The sequence below is a fragment of the Talpa occidentalis genome, unplaced genomic scaffold (genome assembly GCF_014898055.3).
Source record: "Talpa occidentalis isolate TD23 unplaced genomic scaffold, MPIMG_talOcc4v2.1 talOcc4.4, whole genome shotgun sequence".
NCBI classification, from domain to species: Eukaryota; Metazoa; Chordata; class Mammalia; order Eulipotyphla; family Talpidae; genus Talpa; species Talpa occidentalis.
The window spans coordinates 59,218,798-59,240,033 of NW_023604295.1; the positions used below are offsets into that span (position 1 = coordinate 59,218,798).

At 36.1% G+C, this 21,236-nt stretch overlaps 1 long non-coding RNA gene across 2 annotated transcripts in view; it reads left to right on the plus strand.

Annotated features, from left to right (window-relative positions):
- LOC129146746 (uncharacterized) overlaps positions 1 to 21,236 on the plus strand; it is a 421,527-nt gene that overhangs the window by 305,685 nt on the left and 94,606 nt on the right. For both annotated transcript variants that reach the window (XR_008553891.1, XR_008553890.1), the window contains exon 3: positions 21,017 to 21,146. This is a non-coding gene — a long non-coding RNA (uncharacterized LOC129146746). The remainder of the gene's footprint in view (positions 1 to 21,016; positions 21,147 to 21,236) is intronic.

Here is a 21,236-nt window from a genome sequence, read left to right on the forward strand (position 1 = left end):
AGTATTGGTATTATAGGTAATGTTTTCAGTTGGAGGTCAGTTCTATTGGGCTCTTATTATTTGATAGATAATATAAAATGATAGATTCCAAGTCAAGAATGTGATGAATAAAAGTCATCTTTACTATCATTTTCTGCATCTGTTAGTAATTTAGAAAAGCATGCATAATTTGAAAAGATTCTACATAAACAGCTATTTGAGAATTATGTATAATGGAGAAATAGGTGATCCATTGCACACACAAATCATGATCAAGTATCCTTGGAATTAGATGCCATTTACTTTTATCAGATCTTCAGTTTTCTGCTGATATTTTTTGACCTGTATTTGATTACACATTTTTACACATGCATAAAATACATCTGATTAAGTCTTTTTGAAATTTATCTTTTCAAGGCCTTGAAAAAAACATGAAGTAGGCTTACATTTCTTTATATTATTTTTGTGAAAAATTATATGTCACATAAATTTACCATGTTAACCCCCCTTTTTTAAAGTTTTGTCTGATCCTTTTTTTTTTTTTTTTTAATAAATTTTATTGTTATATTCCCCATACAATTGCAGCCCCCCCATTCTGACCCCAATCCCCTCCCCTCCCACCCCGCCCCCCTAAAAGTGTCTCTGGTTCATAGTTTTTTGTTGATTTTGATTTTCACTTTCTTGTAGTTATTCATTTTCCTGGGCCCTTATTTAAGTTTTCTAGATTCCTGCTATGAGTGAGACCATCCGGTATTTTTCTTTTTCTTTTTGGCTTATTTCGCTGAGCATGATCCCTTCCAGCGCCATCCATGTTGCTGCAAATTGCATGTGTTTATCTTTTTTGAATGCTGAGTAATATTCCATGGTATATATGTACCACATCTTCTTGATCCAGTCATCTATTTTTGGGCATTTGGGTTGTTTCCAAAGCTTAGCTATTGTAAATAGTGCTGCTATAAACATAGGGGTGCAGGTGTTCTTTGGAATTGATGTTTCTGTGTCCTTTGGGTAAATACCTAGGAGTGGAATTGCTGGATCATATGGAAGCTCTATGTTTAGTAGGTCCAGAAATCTCCATACAGCTTTCCACAGTGGTTGGACCAGTTTGCACTCCCACCAACAGTGCAGAAGAGTTCCTTTTTCTCCACACCCTCGCCAACATTTGTTGTTGCTAGTTTTTTTAATATGTGCCATTCTCACTGGTGTAAGATGGTATCTCATGGTAGTTTTGATTTGCATTTCCCTGATGACAAGTGATGTTGAACATTTTTTCATATGCCTGTTGGCCATTTGCATTTCCTCTTCAGAGAAGTTTCTTTTAAGCTCTTCTGCCCATTTTTTGACTGGATTATTTTCTTTGTTGTTGTTGAGTCTCATCAGCTCTTTGCAGATTTTTGTGATCAGTCCTTTATCATTAGTGTTGGGTGCAAAAATGTTCTCCCAGTTGGTGGGGTTTCTCTTTGTTTTTGTTATTGTCTCTTTTGCTGTGCAAAAGCTCTTTAATTTGATGTAGTCCCAGCTGTTTATCTTTGCCTTCACTATCACTGCTTTGGGTGATGTGTCTGTAAAGATGTCTTTGATGTGCAAATCACATAGTGTTTCGCCTATATTTCCTTCTATATATTTTATGGTTTCAGGTCTTATGTCTAGTTCTTTAATCCATTTTGAGTTGATTTTTGTGTATGGTGTGAGGTGGTGGTCATGCTTCATTCTTTTGCATGTAGCGACCCAGTTTTCCCAGCACCATTTATTGAACAAACTTTCTTTGCTCCAATGCATATTCTTTGCTCCTTTGTAAAAGATTAGTTGACCATAAATCTGTGGGTTTATTTCTGGATTTTCTATTCGATTCCATTGGTCTGTATGTCTGTTCTTGTTCCAATACCATGCAGTTTTGATGATTATGGCTTTGTAGTATAGTTTGAAGTCTGGGAGTCTGATGCCTCCATTCCCTTCTTTTTTTTTCAGGAGAGCTTTGGCTATTCGGGGTTTTTGGTGATTCCATATGAATTTCATCAATAATTGTTCTATTTCTTTGAAGAATGACATTGAAATTTTGATTGGAATAGCATTGAATCTGTATATTGCTTTTGGTAGGATGGCCATTTTAATAATGTTTATTCTTCCAATCCATGAGCAGGGGATGTCTCTCCATTTCTTTGTGTCTTCTTCTATTTCTTTTAACAGTGTTTTATAGTTTTCTTTGTATAGGTCCTTTACCTCTTTTGTTAGATTTATTCCCAAATATTTGATTTTTTTTGTTTCAATAACAAAAGGGATGGTCTTTTTGATTTCTTATTCTTCAGATTTATTGTTTGTGTATAGGAAGGCTACTGACTTTTGCGTGTTGATTTTGTATCCTGCCACTTTACTGAACTGATTGATGAGTTGAATTAGCTTTTCTGTGGAGTTTTTGGGGTTCTCTATGTATAATATCATATCGTCTGCAAATAGTGATAGTTTGACTTCTTCTTTTCCTATTTGGATTCCTTGGATGTCTTTCTCTTGTCTTATTGCCCTGGCTAGGACTTCCAGTATTATATTGAAAAGCAATGGTGAGAGTGGACATCCTTGTCTTGTTCCAGATCTTAATGGAATTGCTTTCAACTTTTCACCATTGAGAATGATACTGGCTGTTGGCTTGTCATAGATGGCCTTTATGATGTTGAGGTATGTTCCTTGTATCCCCAGAATTTCAAGGGCTTTTATCATGAATGGGTGTTGCACTTTGTCGAAAGCTTTCTCAGCATCTATTGATATTATCATATGGTTTTTATATTTCTTTTTGTTGATGTGTTGGATAACGTTGATTGATTTTCGGATGTTAAACCATCCTTGTGCCCCTGGAATGAATCCAACTTGATTGTGGTGAATTATCTTATGGATACATTGTTGGATTCTGATAGCTAAAATTTTATTGAGGAGTTTTGCATCAGTGTTCATTAGGGAGATTGGCCTGTAGTTTTCCTTTTTTGTGTTGTCCTTGTTCGGTTTTGGTATTAGTGTAATGTTGGCTTCATAAAACGTGTTTGGTATTGTCCCTTCCTTCTCAATTTTTTGGAAGAGTTTGTGAAGGATAGGCACTAATTCGTCTCTGAATGTTTGGTAGAATTCATTTGTAAATCCATCAGGTCCTGGGCTTTTGTTTTTGGGGAGGTTTTTTATTACCATTTCAATTTCGCTAATTGTAATTGGTCTGTTTAGGTGTTCTATTTCTTCTTTATCTAGCTTTGGGTGATTGTAGAGTTGTAGGAATTTGTCCATCTCCTCTAGATTGTTAAACTTGTTTCCATATAACTGTTCATAGTAGTTACTGATTATTCTTTTGATTTCTGCTGTGTCCGTTGTGATTTCTCCTCTTTCATTGATGATCCTATTTATTTGTGCTTTCTCCCTTTTTTCCTTTGTGAGCCTGGCTAGGGGTTTGTCTATTTTATTGATTTTTTCAAAAAAACAGCTCTTGGTTTCATTGATCTTTTGGATTGTTTTTTTAGTTTCAATTTCATTTATTTCTGCTTTGGTTTTTATTATTTCTTTTTTTCTACTGGTTTTGGGGTTTTTTTGTTGTTCTTTTTCTAGATCTTTGAGCTTCGAGATGAGGTTGTTTCTTTGCGCTCTTTCTTGTTTCTTGATGTGAGCTTCTATTGCTATATATTTTCCTCTTATTACTGCTTTTGCTGCATCCCATACATTTAGGATATTAGTGTCCTCCTTGTCGTTCAATTCAAAAAACTTTTTAATTTCTTCTTTGATCTCCTCATTAGTCCAATGGTCTTCCAGTAGTGTGGTTTTTAATCTCCATGAGGTAGGAAAGTTCCTTGCCTTCTTTTTATGGTTTATTTCTAGTTTGATGCCTTCATGGTCAGAAAAGATGGTTGATATGATTTCAATCTTGGTGTATCTGTTGATGTTTGTCTTGTGCCCCAGTATGTGATCGATCCTGGAGAATGATCCGTGTGCGCTTGAGAAAAATGTGTACTCCGTTTTTTGGGGGTTTAGTGTTCTATAGATGTCTGTTAAGCCTAATTGCTCTAGGTCCTTATTTAGAGCTTTGGTTTCTTTACTTATTTTTTGTCTTGTTGATCTATCCATTGTTGATAGTGGTGTGTTGAAGTCTCCCACTACGTATGTGTTTTCTCTGATGTCTGTTTTCAGAGAGGACAACAGTTGTCTGATATATTTTGGTGCTCCTTCGTTTGGTGAGTATATGTTAATGAGTGTTATTTCTTCTTGAAGTATTGTCCCCTTGATCATAATGTAGTGACCATTGGGGTCTCTTTTTATCTTTTTGAGTTTGAAATCTGTTTTATCTGATATAAGTATAGCTGTTCCTGCTTTCTTTTTTGGTCCATTTGCTTGTAGGATTGTTTTCCATCCTTTAACTTTGAGCCTATTTTTATCTTTTGTAGCTAAATGTGTTTCCTGGAGACAGCAAAAGGTTGGGTTTTGTTTCTTAATCCAGGCTGCCACTCTGTGTCTTTTTATTGAAGAGTTTAGTCCATTTACATTTAGAGTTAATATTGATATGTTAACATCTGTATTTGCCATTGTGTTTGTCTTTCCTTTGATTTTATTTATTTATTCTTTTAATAACTTTTTTTTTTTTGGCCTTCTTTCATTGTTATTCGTCCCTCTGAGGTTCTGGCTTTAGGACTCCTTGTAGTATTTTTTGGAGTGGGGGTTTAGTTGCAATGAAATTCCGGAGTTTCTGTTTGTCTGGGAAGGTCCATATTCTTTCTTCAAAGAGGAAGGAGAGCTTTGCGGGATAGAGTATTCTTGGTTGGCATCTGTTTTCTTGGAGTCTGTTGACTATGTCCCTCCACTCTCTCCTTGCCCGTAGTGTTTCTTCGGAGAAGTCTGATGTCAGCCTGATTGGTTTTCCTTTGAATGTTATCTGTTTCTTCCCTCTTGCCAGCTTCATTATTTTTTCCTTGTCCTGGATTCTTGGGAGCTTTACTATTATGTGTCTTGCTGTATTTTTCCTTTCGTCGTGGAAGTTTGGTGTTCTTCTTGCTTCTTGTATATCAATTTTCAGCTCCTTCTTCACATTTGGGAAGTTCTCTTCAATTATCTCTTTGAATATTTTCTCTGTTCCTACATCTCTCTCCTCTCCTTCTGGTATTCCTATAACTCTTATATTTCCTTTCCTCATGGAGTCAGATAGTTCCCGAAGTCTTTCTTCGTTCTTTTTCCTTCGTACTTCTCTTTCCTTTTCTGTTTTGGTTCTTTTTATTTCTGTGTCTTCAAGATTACTTATTCGTTCTTCCATTTCATCTATTCTGCTTTCATTGCTTTTCCCAGAATTCTTTAGTTCTTCCATTAATTCTTTGATCTCCTGCATTTCTTTTACTTCCCTCTTTAGGGACTCAATTTCTTTCTTCTGACCATTGTTTTCCCTCTCTAGGGACTCAATTGCATTCTTCTGATCATTGATTATTTTTCCCTTATCATTGTTTTCCTTTATGACTTCTGTCAGTTTTTTAATCACGGCAATTTTAAATTCTCTTTCTGGAAGGCTCAGAAATTCTTCCAAGTTATTGTCTTTGCAATCTGGGGGCTGGCTTTCTTTTTGTGGTGTGCTTTTTCTCTGGAGAGTTGCTAGGTTGCGTGTGGTTCTTCTCCTCCCTACTGTCTGTTTTCTAATTTGCCGTATGCGTTGGGACACTGTGTTGTTGGGACTGGCCGGCATCTTGGGTGGGCTTCTCTGTTCCCCTCTGGTTCTTCCAGGAGTCATCTGTCAGTTTCAAGCAGCCTTTAATGGAGAAAGGTCCCTGTTCTAAAATGCCGATGTGGGGACACACTCCCCTGTGCGCCTGGTCTGCCCCGGCGGTGGGTTCCTGCTCCCCTCTGGGCTTGGACTGCAGGCCAGAGGGGGTCTGGCGTGGGCGAACTTCCCCCGCTCACCTCTGGCTCCTGAGGAAGCCTTCGGCAGGTAGTCTTTACTGAAGAAATGTCCCTGTTCTAAAATGGTGATGTGGGACACACTCCCTGCGCGTCTGGTCTCAGGCACACTCTTCTGCGCGCCTGGTCTGCCCCGGCTGTGGGTGCTCGCTCTCCCTGTGGGCTCAGACTACTTGTTCGGAAGGAGCCAGGTGTGGGCTAACTCCCCAGCTGGCCACTAGCTCCTTCAGTAGCCTGTGCTGGGGTCAAGTCGCTAGGTGGCGCCAGAGATCTCTCCTAGAGCCCTTGGGGAGCTGATTTTCCACCCCGTGGGACAGGGAGCAGAGCGGGGATGGTAGGGTACACCTCAACGGCTTTGGGGTGCTGTGTCTGCCTTGTGCCCCACCGTCGTGGGGAACCCACGCCCCTAATTTCGTGCCCCGGGTCTCAGTTCCAAAGCCCTCAGTTCCAGGACGCGGGCTGTAGCCCAGATCAGTGGCGCGGGAATGGCGCCTTTTGAATCCCGCTCCCCTGCCTGGGCGCCTTGTTCCTGCTCACTCAGGGAGGGCCACCGCTGTCTCCCCGCAAGCCTAGGTCGCAGGCGCGGGGACCTGGGCAGCTGCGATCCGGTCTGGATCCGCGCCACTTTCCGCGCAAGCTTACAGGGCGGCCGGGGCTGTGTGCTGGTGCTGGTCTCCTCCTGGGGGGCGGGGCTCTCTTTAATGGCGCCTGGAGCTCACCTCCGCGGCGGATCCTGCAGGGTTCGCCTCAGCTCCCGTTCACGGGGTGTGGTGGCTGCAATAGTTCCTTTCCACTCACAGTCCCGCTTGCTGTGTCCGTTTTTCTTGTTGGCCGTTTTGGTTTGTTGTTTCCTCCTCTCTGCCGGTGGGAGAGTGCGGACTTTGTGGGCGGGGGAGGGGAGCAGGGTTCTGCGCTTCCCTCCCTTCTCGTCCTCTTTTATGGCAACTTTCTTCTTCGGGCAGTTTGCTGGAGTCGTCCGTTTATCTTCCGTGTCCCAGTTCTCACTGGGACCTGCCGCTTTTCCTCCCTATTAACTTTTTTTAATGGGAGATCTTACTCGCAGCGTCTCCTCGCCGCCATGTTGCTCCGCCCAATCTTGATCCTTTGTTTTTTCTCTGTTTCACATAATCCCCACCAGTTCCATCCTTGTTGTCACAAATGGCAACAGCTTATCTTTTCTTTTATAGCTGAGTAATATCCCGTTCTCTCTATATATACACCACATCATCTTAGTCAGCTCATCAATCTTTGAACATTTAGGTTGTTTCCAAAACTTGTCTATTGTAAATAGTGCTAAAATGAACAGAGGAGTGCATATAGCCTTTCAAATTATCATTTTTGCATTCTTTGGTTAGATACCTACGAGTGGAATTTCTGGATCATATAGTAGATCTATTTTTAATATTCTGAGGAATCTCTATACTGTTTTCTATAGGAGTTGGGCCAGACTACATTCCCACAAACAGTGTATGAGGATTCCTTTTTCCTTCACATTTTTGCTAATACTTATTGTTTCTGGTCTTTTTGATATGAGCTGTTCTCACAGGTGTGAAGTAGCATCTCACTGTGGTTTTGATTTGCATTTCCCTGATGATAAGTGATGGTGAACATTTTTTCATGTGATTGTTGGCCATCTGTTTGTCTTCTTTTGAGAAGTGACTATTAAGTCTTTTATCAGTTTTTTGTTGGATTATTTGTTTTATTTTTTTATCGAGTTGTGTGAGTTCTTTGTAAATCTTGGATATCAACCCCCTGTCAGATGTTTGATATTCAAATATTTTCTCTCATTCACTAAGAATCCTTTTTTGTTTTAGTGGTAGTTTCATTTGTGGTGCAAAAGCTTTTTAGTTTTATATAGTCCCAATTGTTTATATTATCTTTTTTTTTCTCTTGCACTTGGGTACAAATACACAGAAACATAACTGAAGCATATGTTGTGAAGTATTTTGCTTATGTTTTTTCATCTATGTATTTTATGGGCAGATCTTACATCTTTTGAGATAATTTTCATGTATGGTGTGAGACAGTGGTCTAAATAACCATTTTCATGTGTATAGTTCAGTGACATTAAGTACATTTACATTATTGAGTAACTCTTACCACTATTCATTTCTCTTGAATTTTTTTTTATCTTTTCAAACTGAAGCTATGGTATCAAACTATAAATCCCTATTGTTGACTCCCTAATCTCCTGGTGACTAATATCCTTTATATTTTTATGAATTTGGGGCCTCCCCGGTGGCGCAGCGGTTGAGCGCTGGGTTGCGAAGCTGCCCGCGGCCTCTGCGGCGCTGGTTCGATCCCCGGCTGCTCCCCGGCCACCAGAGGAGGGTCCCACATGGCGTGCAGACCTCTCCTGCCGCCCGCTGCTCCCCTCAGCAGTGTACTTCGGTCCTTCTGCCTGCTCTGCTCCCCGCTCTGGCTCTGGTGAATTCTCTCACCCTCCCGCGCTTCTGACTGTACCCAGTGCATGTATAAACAAAACAAACAAACAAACCAGCAAACAAATAAATAAAGCATGCCTCTATATTTTTATGAATTTGATGCCTTTGTATACCTCATGTAAGTGGAGTCATACATTTTTAACCTTTTTTGCCTTCTTTCACTTAACATAATTTCTTCACATTTCTTACATGTTGCATCAGATTTCCTTTCTTTTCTAAAGATAATAATATTCCATCAGAACAAATAAAGATAATAATATCCATCACATTTCATTTATCCAGTCATCTGTTTATCGACATTAGAATTGTTTCCCTTTTGACTATCATCAACAGTATTCCTACAAACAGAAACATACAAATATTTATTCAAGTCCTCATTTTCAGGTCTTTTGAATGTAGAACCAGAAGTGTAATTGCTGGATTAAATGGTAATACTATGTTTAATATTTTGAGGAACAACCAAGCTGTCTTTCACAAAGGTAGAAGCATTTGGGCCTCCCCTGGTGACACAGGGGGTGAGCGCTGGGCTGCGAGGCTGCCTGCAGCCTCTGCAGCGCCGGTTCGATCCCCAGCCACTGGGCGGGGGTCCCACATGGTGCGACAGTCCTCTCCTGCCATGCCCGCTGCTCCCTTCAGCAGTGTACTTCGGTCCTTCTGCCTGTTCTGTTCCCCGCTCTGGCTCTGGTGAATTCTCTCACCCTCCCACGCTTCTGACTGTACCTTGTATAAATAAATAAATAAATAAATCTTTTTTTTTTTTTTAAAGGTAGAAGCATTTTACATCTCCATTGGCAAAGAACAATTCTAATTTCTCCACATCCTCATTGATACTTATTACTTTTTTAAAAATTATAACCACCCTACTGGTTTTAATGAGGCTGTGTGGTATTTGTGGTTTCAGGTTTACGTATATTAGGAAACAAATATTTAAATTAAATGTTTCCAAATTGAACTTTTTCTGTGGAATTGACAATGTGAGGGTGCAGACCAGCTGATGAGGTATGGAAATACAACAGCGCATTCTAAGAATTCATTGTAACTTTGAAGGAATTGTTCCATCTGGTAATCAAGGATTAACTGTACAATCTGAAGTTCCTTAAATATCACTTCAACTAGTGTCATGAATTTTAGTCGAACCCATTTGTAAAGTCATATGGTGTTCACAAGGCAGAGCAGGGATTTATGAGAGCTTTCATCTTACAGATTTAGGCCTGAAGCAACATAAATAAGCTTCAATGATAGAATCATCCAGTAGAATAACAGCTACAGGTCTAATAGTACCTTTATCACTGGGAATATCAAAGGAGGGTATAGAAGGTAATTTCTGCATTTATTGGACACTAGACCAAATAAATGGCAATCTCCTTCACTTCTCAGATTCTGCATGTGTTAACTTGCTTTCTTTTTTTGTAAATGCCTATTTAGGTGCCAGGAATCCCTAGCTTCTCAAAGATATTCTAATGAGGAAAGTGAAATTTAAGACAGAACATCAGAGAGGAATTACCCTCACTTTGGTTTCATCTGGCAACTGGGCAATTCATAAACTTCTCATAGTCTTAATTGGTAAATTTGAAAAATCTGGATTATTGTAATTGTTGTTATTAAATATCTGTTCACAGAGTGGTTGCAAAGATCAAAAGAGATAAATCCAAGCATTAACTATTCTAGGATACAGAAATATACTATAAAGGAAAATGCGTTCATTTTGAAAAACATTAGAAACAAGTTCAGCATAGACAACTATGCAAAAAGCAATTTAGTTTAGAATTTATTTAGAAACAAGCAATGCATGAATACTTGATACAAGTGGATAGATCTTATATTTCAATTCTACGGTGGTATAGCATGCCCAGGTCTACATTATTTCTGTAAAACAGAAACAATGCTATGTGCACAATTCTATGCCTCCTAGGAGACAATACAAACCAATTTACAGACTGATAAAATCAATTCAGGGGACAACAGTAAACTTCTACTCTCTAGTAAAGCCTCTGGAAGAATCTATTAAGTTTAAAACAATCACTTTTTAAATCATGAACAAGGTACCCTAACCTCTATGAAATATAATATAGCATGTGTTCATTACCAAGTACTGCCCTGTAGAGTCCAATGAAGCCATTAAACACCACACTGCACTAAGAAAGATTCCATTTTCAGGCATTCAAGTTGCTGCCTGAATTTGGCTCTATAAATGGTATTTCTTGGCACAAGTTGAATACTCAATCTTCCTAAGTTAGAAATGTCCCCTGCATCTGACCTCACAGATAATGTCCAATACTATAAATTGTTGAATTGTAGTGTTCACTTATTCTGCTTTATTAGATAGGAAACGATTATATCATTGCTCAGGCAATAATGGTCTTTATCAAGTTTGAACACTTGAAGACAATTGATGACAGATACTCCACTGCTTATATGGGATAAAATATTTTATTCAGAAAGCCCTATCTATTCAAGCTAGAGCAAAATTTTATGGGAAGAATGCAAAAAGTCAACACACTTTAAGTCTATGTTGCTTTCTCAGAACCACCAATGTATGTAATTACACACATGGGTTGAATTGTCAGATGCTTATTTGCAGTTAGGCTTAAAATACCCATTTTTGCATGCAAAATATGATCATACATGCCCTATGAGCATTTGTTCAATTTTTAAAACTCAATATTTCATAATATAAAGAGAGATAAGATACATTATTTTTAACTGAAAAATAACATTTTCTGCACATAGCCAAGTATTCTATGTAAAATAGTGAATTCTGTAGATTTTAGTCTAGACAGAAGATATTATTATCACAGATATGGAAACATTTTTAATAAAAAGAATAATAGGGCCTCCCTAGTGGTGCAGGGGTTAAAGACACAGCGCTATCAAGCTATCCCCAGCCACTGCAACATGAGTTTCGATCCCCGACCAGGGAGCTAACCCACATGGCACAGCAGAACTCTCCTGTCTTCCCGCTGCTCCCCTCAACAGTGTATTTAAGTAGATCTGCCTGTTCTGATCCCTACTCTGTCTCTGGTGAATCCTCTCACCCCCCCCACACCTCTGGCCTACACCCCCAGTTCTTGTATGTGTAAATAAATAAATAAAAAATAAAAAGAATTTATTAAAAAATTATTTATTAAAAAATAAAAAGAATAATATATGCTGACTTTCCAACAAATTTCCATTTTAAGAAATGTCCTTTGTAATTTTTCCCCCTAATGCTACTGTTATCAATTATCAGGATTAGGTGGATTAAAAACAACAGAAACTTACTGTCTAAAACTTTTGGAAGCGAGAAATCTGATAACAAAGTGTTAGCAAATCAGTACTTACTCCAAAAGCTCTAGAGGAAAATCTTTCCTTGCCTTTTCCTACTTCCTTTGGATTTAGATATTCCACATAATTCCAGTCTCCACATGCAACTTCACTGATTTCTTTCTCTGTGGTTTTTGCCTCCCAAACCTCCCTCTGCCTTTCTCTTAGAAGGTCCCATAAGGACACCTGTCATTGGATTTAGTATCTACCCTCAATCCAATATGATCCAATCTCAAGATCCCTAATTTCTTCTGCAAAGTTTCTTTCCCAAGTAAGGTCAATTTCATAGGTCCAGGTACTAGAATATGGACATTATATAAGAATATAGATATTATATGTGTATGTGTGTGTGTGTGTATATGTGTATTTTTTGGGTGGGGATGGAGACTAGTCAGTCCAACATTCTTCTAAAGCGTTTTGAGAATTGTTCTACCAGGCAGAGTATCCATATAGAGATGTATACTTTTTAAATCAATGATGTGTCACCCTATACTATAAGCTTGGGTAACTATTTGCTCTCTCTCCATTAAAGAATGGGTCAAAGTATGACATCAAGTCAAAGATAAGATAGATTTCCAGTGAAGTTAAGTATAGTAATAAATGTGAGGAAATCATAAAGAGCAAAAACATGTAAGAATACAAGGTAGAATTACTGTATCTTCCTTTTGCTTATTTGTGGCCTTCAGATTGATAATAAATTAAGAGAGAAGAATGATTTGTGAACAGAAACATTCAAATAACTGGTTTAGACAAATAAAGTAGGTTAGTGATATACTTCATTTGAAAATATACCCTTTGTTAGTACCATTCATAAATGTAGTTTGCGAAAGCATTAATTCACATTGTCTGATTCTTTTCAAATAAAAAAAGATATGGTTTAACTCTCTTCAAAAACTTAATTCAAAGTGTTATTAATTTCCAACTATTTTGTAATGATGTTATATTTCTCATATAATGAGAAAAACGTCCTTTGAAATGCATTTTTAAAAGATGGTACATTTTGCCCAAGACGAGTTTTCTTTTAGGTTACAATTTTCTGTGAAATTTTCTAACTTAGTAACTTGAAGAATTTGTGAATTGTTCTGTATACTAAAGCAACTTACTTGAAGCTGCTTAATTCAGAATGTTCAGTTCCTCTTAATACAGTCAAATACAATTTAAGATTAAAGAGGTAGGCATTTTCTTTTTTAGTTTGTTTTGTTTTATATTATTTTATGAGGTAATAGGTTTATTACATTGCATATGATTCAGAGGTGTCAGAGAACACCTCTTTAAATATAAGTTACCCTTTGTAATCTACACATTTATATTTAGTAAGAATATTATCTTTTGGGTGATGTGATATGTTGTTATATATGTTCCTTCATCAACAGGGCAATTATATATTTTATATATATATATATATATATATATAATCTGATATATACATCAGATTATTAGCCTAGCAATTTTTGGTAACCCTCCTTCCCTGCTTCTACAAAAGTCACCCTTTTCCTTATTGAAGCATGCAGGCAAATGTAATAACTTTCTGCTTTCTTTCTCTTTCTCTCAAAGATCATGCCCTTTATCCTACTTCCAACACTAAACTTTTGAAGTCTGGCAGAGAATTCAATGATTTTCTAAAATGCTCACCATTATATGTCATAGAAAAATTATTCTACTTGTAAAAGGACAAAAGTAAATAGAACAAAAGACAACAGTAATATTTGTTTATTTATGTCAGTATGTAATTCACTTCCATTCATGCAAAGACCAAATCCAACCCTAAATGGTTTAGGAATTGTTCTCAGACACACAGCATCTGCTACTTGAATTTTTTTTTTATGAAGTTCCCTTTTGTTGGGTAAGGTTTTGCTGAAAATAAATCTAACTAGTATAACCAATTCAATATAATCTAATCAACCTATTTATGAAGGCTGAGTTTAGGGCTGGAAGATATAATAACATATACCAGTGCTTTAGACCATGATTTCTGGATCAGAGAAATAATGAGTTAAAAAAAGTGAATGGACTAATAATGATCACTTCCTTCCTTCTTATTATCTCTTTGTATCAAGAGCTGTAAGAAGGAAAAAGAAAATTCAATAATCAATAGCCCTATTGATGAATGAACTTTCTGCATTCTGATCCTAGTTTCCTGATAAATTAAGATTGCAATCTTTTAAAATCCCTAAACATACAATATTTTATAGAATTACATAAATTAAGCTTTGGGAATTATTAATTTATTTGTTTATTAGAGAGTCTAGACACTTGAAGCAGATATTCTTAAAATACAAGCTTTTACATGCCAATTTTTTTGTCACACTTGACAGCTGATAGACTATTTCCATGTCTTCTGTTTATTATGCTTCAGGAAATATGAACTCTCTCAAGGCTGAACTATATGGTTGTCTCCTCATCTAACTTGTTAGTTGAATCATAAGGGATGTAGCTATAATCTGAGTACAAGTTTTATGTTTGTAACTTGGTAAACCTGGTTTGGATTTACATTAATGATCTCCTGAATTTAGATCTACGCCTATTTGATGCTTTTCCAATTGATGACAAAATCAAATAGAGTACACACAGAGGCAGGCATCAACGAAGCGAGTATGTCTTTAACTCTTGCCTGAAGGAATATTCTGTCATTCTGGAAAGACACATAAAAATGATTTTTAAGGTATATTTCAATGAAATCTGCCTCATATTTAAAAATGAAGTAGTAACTAAAAATAAAACAGATTCAATATATTGTTTTCTCTACTTTTAAAAAGCAAGCAATTTAAAATCTCAGCGTCGTAAGTAGAACTATATAATGGCCATTCACAATAAGATCATCTTGTCCAAAAAGAATATTAAATTCTTTGTGTTATTATATTCTTCTAATTCCTCATTCTCTTTTCCTTTTTTTTTCCCCCTGGGGAGGGTATATTTAAAAATATACAGCACCTTTATTTCTGAGAAATTATTTGTTCCCATTTTGGTTATGCTATCTTCTTTTCCTCCCCTCTCCCTTTTGCCAACAAGATTTTGTAGGATGTTACTTAATATCAGATATTCTGATAGGTTTGAGGAAACGATAGTAATTAAAAACTGAAAAGCCAAAGGAAGGAGCAGGTAGAATCCAGTAATCTTTGTATTTCTAATTGAGATACAGCACACACAAATACACGATGTACATTGTATTTTGTGGATGGGGTTTACTACCTAGTCAAGAAATATAAAATTACAAATATAAAATTATATACAGAGCCTTCAAAAGATCATGAGAGTATGATAGCTTTAGAGTTTAATTTGTTTTAACTCCAGATAAATTTGTCTCTCCTTTTATGAGCCTGTGTTTGTGTGTGACAATGACAATAGTACTTAAATTCTATTTAATACATTATAGAATATGCTGAATGAACTTTTAGAGAATATAAACTGTATTGATGTACATTAAATATGACTCCAGTAGACTTATGTAAGTACACGTGACCTTAATTTTGCTTAATGAAAAATATTTGATGTTTTAAGATCTATTCAACTAATAATTCAATATTCCAGTCACTCCTATTCCCAACCTTGTACAAGGTTACTTAGCACACCTTGTAGATACCTGAAAAACCTGGGTATTAGTTTGTGAGGGCCGCCATCACAAAGCACTGCAGATTTGATGGTTTAAACAAATGTAATATGTTTTCTCACAATTCCAGATGCTAGAAATCTGAGGTGAAAATGACTGCAGGCTTCTCCTGAGATCTCTCTTTTTGGCTCATAAGGAGTATTTTTCCCCGATGTCCACACAGTGTTCTTCTGTTTATCTGCCCCAATTCCTTTTAAAAAAAAGGGAGGGCATGAGTTGTCTTGAATTAGAAATCCTTACCATGACCTCAATTTAATATAATAACATCTTTAAATATCCCAGCTCCAAATACAGAGAATTTTCCTTGGTGCATTAGTTTTGAAGGACTTATATGAGGTTTGATTCAATCTTCCTTTAGTCCTGCCAATAATTTGTGTAAATGTCTAATTATTTCTCTTTCATCTAGATTATAATACCTAGGGGTGGTCCTATTTCTTGCACTCTGTTTTGAATGATGAAAGTTATGTGATTAAAGAGTACTAGTCTTTAAGGATTATGGAATCTGCAACATGGATGAAACTGGAGATTATGCTAACTGGAATAAATCAGAAAAACAAAGACAAATGACAGAAGATTTCACTCATATTTGGGACATAAGGAAATCAAAACAAAGGAAAAGACACAATGAAACCAAAAGAATCCCTAGAAATCTGACTATAGAATTGAAGCTACCAAGAAGGGGAGTGTATGGAGTTGGCAATAAAGGGGATAGGCAGCACAGTGTAAAGTGGTGGAGGATTTTTTTTCAAATCATTCTTTTTTTAATAATTTTTTCATAGCAGAACCAGAGTGTAGGACAGAGGTCCAGGGGTGAAAGAAAAGAATTTACCAGAGACAGTGGTAAGCACAACAGGCAGATCCACTGAAATGCACTGCTAAGGGGAGCAGTGGGCCAATAGGGGAGGTCTGCTGTGCCACATGTGGTCTAGCTCCCTGGCCAGAGATCAAACTCAGGGTACAGTGGTGACAGCACTGAGACCCAACCCCTAGGCTACCGGGGAGGCCCCAGAAAGTGGTGGAGGATTATAGGTGCTTTAGCTGTTTATGTGGTGTGGTAACATGTAAATGAAGATATGTTAACCTATGGCTCTAAGTCATATTGAGTGTTGTCAACATTATCTCAATAAAAAAATAGAACAATGTTTTAAAAAAAGATTATCATCTGGTTTGTTGTATGGAACGATCCCTCACCCCTGAAAATTAAATGGAATAACATTAATATATTGCATATAAAAGCAAAATATTTACTTAAATTATCTCTCAGCGTTATCTAGAATAGAGTACCTATTGAGAGCCAGCCTTTAGTAGACCTGATGGATGACTGGTCAAAAGACCATTAAAACTGGAATAATGAAGAATGAAGGGAAAGCCTAAACATGTGACCACAATGAATATTACAAGAAAAGACTTTAGAAGAAAACTTTAGATCAGATATGACCATAATAGCAGAAATTTGACCTATGGGTTAAGGGTCCATCATGTTTCCACTGTGACACTCTGGACACAATGTCAGGAAGCCCTTTTGACTACATACACACACAAACACACACACACATATACACTCTCTCTCATACACACACTAATAGTACTTGTAGGAGCAAGATCAATCAACAGCTATAACAGTCCGAGTCAAGCCATGTAAGTTATTTAATTATAAGTTAAATTCTCACCCTTATCTGAATGTTAACTATATTGTTTTGGACATAAGTTTAACAATTAGAATGGAAATATGTGTGTGGTATTAAATTATTCTGGGCATCCCTACATTGTCAGAAAGCACCTGAGTAACATTTACTAACCAAAGTGCCTCATTCTCTCCCTGATAAATGCATTTCCCTTGTTTGACACCTTGCTTGATGCAATGTTTTATTATTATTTTTATTTTCTTTACTATGTTTCATTTTAGTAAATTGATCACAGTTTTCCTGATGGCTAATTTCTGCTGCTTCCCGTTTCCTTAAAACAAATAACTAGACTTAGATTCAAATGTGCCTAAGGGCACAGTTAAAAAATCTTACCCAGCATATAAGAAAAAAAATACACAGTAAAGTAATTGTAAAATGTTTCTAAATTATACAAAAGCTACATGAAAACTATATGCAGAAGCATATTTTAAATGTGTAGAAAAAGAAAAAATACAATTTTAAATTAAGCCAAGTGTTTTAGTGTGGGTATATGACCCAGATTCTGGGAGCGATTATAAGATAATGCTCAGGTATTTGACAAGAAGCCTGTACCTAGTTGCATACTAAATACACTAAATGAAGTGGAGATTCTAGAATTTCTTTCATATAGGTTAAAGGAAAGCATCCAAAGGCTGGTTGAAAGATTTCTTGAAGGGATTTGTCATGTGCTTTCCTATATGATAAATATATGTCCAAAATATCCATCAGAAACACCCTTCAGCAAGGCTTTGCTACTGTAGCATTGATCTGTTAAGACAGAAACAAAGGTATGAATATCACTACTGAAATAGGACTTGTTGCATATTATAGGGGTTATTTAATGTGAGGATAGCAGAGAACAAGTATTAGCACTTGACCATCATGTACTAATGAGTACTAACAAGTCTGATTATAATGGGTGACAGCAGTTAATATAATAGCTTTACAAGCAATCTTCTTTGCTCTTACCTAATTGGTCATATTTTCACTATGACTGAAATAGATGTTAAGTCTACTAAAATGGATGCTTAATTACACCTGAAAAAGTATTAAAATCCACATCTGCACAGAATCTTAAATTGAGTCACTATAATAAGTAATCACAGAATTTCATCTAATTCTTATATTTGAATCATTTCACAAAACTTGTTCCCCAAAGTGATGAGAAAGTTGAATTACTTGAGAAAGGATTCTTAAAATGACTATGAATGTAAATATATTTTTTATATCCAGCATTCTGAGTTGATCTGTGTCGATCTACAAATATGAGTGCATAATACACTAGGGAAAGAATAGACAATTGAGCTAATGCTAATCCCAGGCACAGGATGCAACTATGATGTAACATTCAGAATGTTGCCTTATAAAGGGCAGGTGATGGCAATTTTCTCAAATTAAGGTAATAAGTGCGTCTTTGTATGAATTTTATTTTGACTGTGGATCACACCTCTCTGATTCTTTGCATGTTTCATATTTTCAAACTTTTATATTATATATTTATTTTTAAATTTTATGTATTTAATACTATATAATTTTATATTTTAAAAATAGTTTATATTTATATAAAGCATCATCATTCTTTAAGGAGACATAGAAGTTATACTATGATATAAATATAGATACAAATCAGTGAATTGGTAAATACATAAATATAGATATATACACACATAAGTTTATATACATATGTGTATGGTCCTATTACTCTCTCCTCTTTTTCCATGTGTCTTTTTCTCTTCTTCTCCCTCTCCTTTTCTTTGTAGAAACACTCAACATACTTTCCTCTAACCACCTAGAATGACAGCTTATCATTATGATGCAGTCAGGAGTTGATTTATTGGAGGTAGGATTGCAGTTTAGTAGGAATTTAAATACAAACACTAGGAAATCCTTGAATTTCAGTTCAGTGCCTAATTTCTCCACTCAGAGTGGAGAACAGAAAAGGCAGATTGATGAAATACACTGCTGAGGGGAGCAGCGGGCAAGACATGCTGTACCACGTGGGTAGCTCCCTTGCCGGGGATCGAACTCGTGTTGCAGTGGCTGTAGATAGCTTCATAGGTTGCGTCTTAGCCCCTTGTGCCACCAGGGAGGCTGTCTTCTAAATTTCTTCATGTTGATTGCTGTCTGGTGACTTAGTGATTTTTTAAAAAATTGGTTTCTTATTTTGGTGTTCTTGTGCCCATATATTTCCAAAGATAACAGAATCCTTATATTATGTTTTAATATTTGATAATTGTAAAAATTGTCCAATAGTACAAACATTTTTGTTGTTGTTATTTGTTTTGGTTTTGCATTGAGTCATTATTGTTCTTTTATCTTTCTTTTAAAGATAAAGTAGTAGTATTAAGAAATGACTATCATAATAAAGGACAAGAACATCTCATTTAATTTTTAACATTTTGCTATGTGTCTTGTTGTGTATAAAACTAAATGATTTCTTTATAAAAGACAGTTGTCTATAAGCAGATACAATATCATATTAATATAACCATATGTATGCCATTCTCATTACTTTAAAATAATGTATACTTTGAAATACTAATGAATTTTAAATAAATGTATTACTATGTCAACACATAAAATGCTTTCCCCTTCCTACTGTCTTTATAAGGGGTGCTTTTGGATAAAGAAACCTTTCTCATTTATAGTATACAGCAGCAATTATTACCACAAATTTGAGAAACTGGTGTTCTATGTTCAGATTTTGAAACCACAGCCAACATTGTTGTAATATCAACCAATTTATCTTATGTTCTCTAATAATCAGTTTCTTTACTATAAATTTAACAGAATTATATCTTAGCCATTATATGGAATAGAATACTATCAAACATGCAAAGCACTTAGAAATGGGCCACAAAGAAATGTCTCAGTAAATGTTGAATATAATTATCATTAGCAAAATAACAACAACAACAAACTAACATTTATTTTCTAATGGTGCTGTGTCTGAAATGCAGTGTATATATTCAGCTGTTTTTCCTTTTTTTAAAGATTTATTTATTTATGCATACAAGAGCTGGGATATAGGTCAGAGGTGCAGGGCAGTGAGAGGATTCACCAGAGACAGAATGGGGAGCAAAACAGGCAGACTGACTGAAATACACTGCTGAAGGGGGGCAGTGGGCGAGACAAGAGAGGTCTGCTGCTCCATGTGGGTAGCTCCCTGGCCAGGGAACAAACTCTTGCAGCAGTGACTGCTGATAGCTTCATAGTGCTGAGACTTTACCCCTTACACCACCAGGGAGGCCTCTGCTTTTCTTTTTAACTAATTTTTTATATTGACTCATAAATGATATTTCTACATGAAATATGACCATGTCATTTCTCTGTGTATTTTCCTTCTTTTGACCCCTTTGCCATTAAGATAAAAAAGACACCACCCTGCAAGTTGTTTGTAAATATTCTTAAACTAAACTCTAATTGTCTATTGGTCTTTCCCAAACCTCATACTTTTAAAGGAAAAATGATTTGCTAGAAAAGCTAAACTAAACATTTTTGCTTTATAACCAAATTCCCTGATATGCTCCCTTCAGAATATTTTCTGGAACATTGGAAATTGACCCCAATTTGTGATTTGTTAAACTAGACTATAGATGTGATTGCATGTCAACTAGTTGTGCAAGTTAATTCTTCCTGACATGAAGCAATCTTTAATTATGATTACTAGCATTCCTTTCAGGTTTTAAACACTTTAAAAAAAATAAGGAACACATTCTCATATGACTGATTAAAAAATATAATCAGTTTAGTGTAGGTACCAAATAGATCCCTGAGAATATTATTTAAATATTGATTGTTTAAAATTACTGATATTTTGGTAGTTACCTAAAAAATGTTACTATCCAAAATTGAAATAAGTATGGAGATTTTGAGGTTTGATACTTTCTTAAAACCTAGCTGGACCATTAAAAATTTTTCTTGAAATTGAGGGAATCAAATGTTACTATAATGGTAACATTATTGTCAAGGTATATTTAAGTCTGTGACAGTGGCAAATTATAACACTTTAAGCATTAATCTTCAAAGGAAAGAGAAAATGGGACCTAGAATAAAGTCTATGCAAAGTAGTTTACCTGGAGCAAGGATTATAATCTTTGATCTCTCCTCTCTCGTAGTACAACTCAAGAAGTCTACAATCAAGCCCAGTAGGTGTATGAATTCTGAAGGCACAGCTTCATCAAAGTAATGTGCTCACCCTTATAAATGATAAGATTTTATGACTGAATCCTGGCCGAATTATACAAGGTAAGTTTATTGGGTGACACTTAAGGTGTTATTTGAATTCTTTTCAAATGTGACTTACACTTTTGTAAAAGAGATGAACAATTTTTTCTT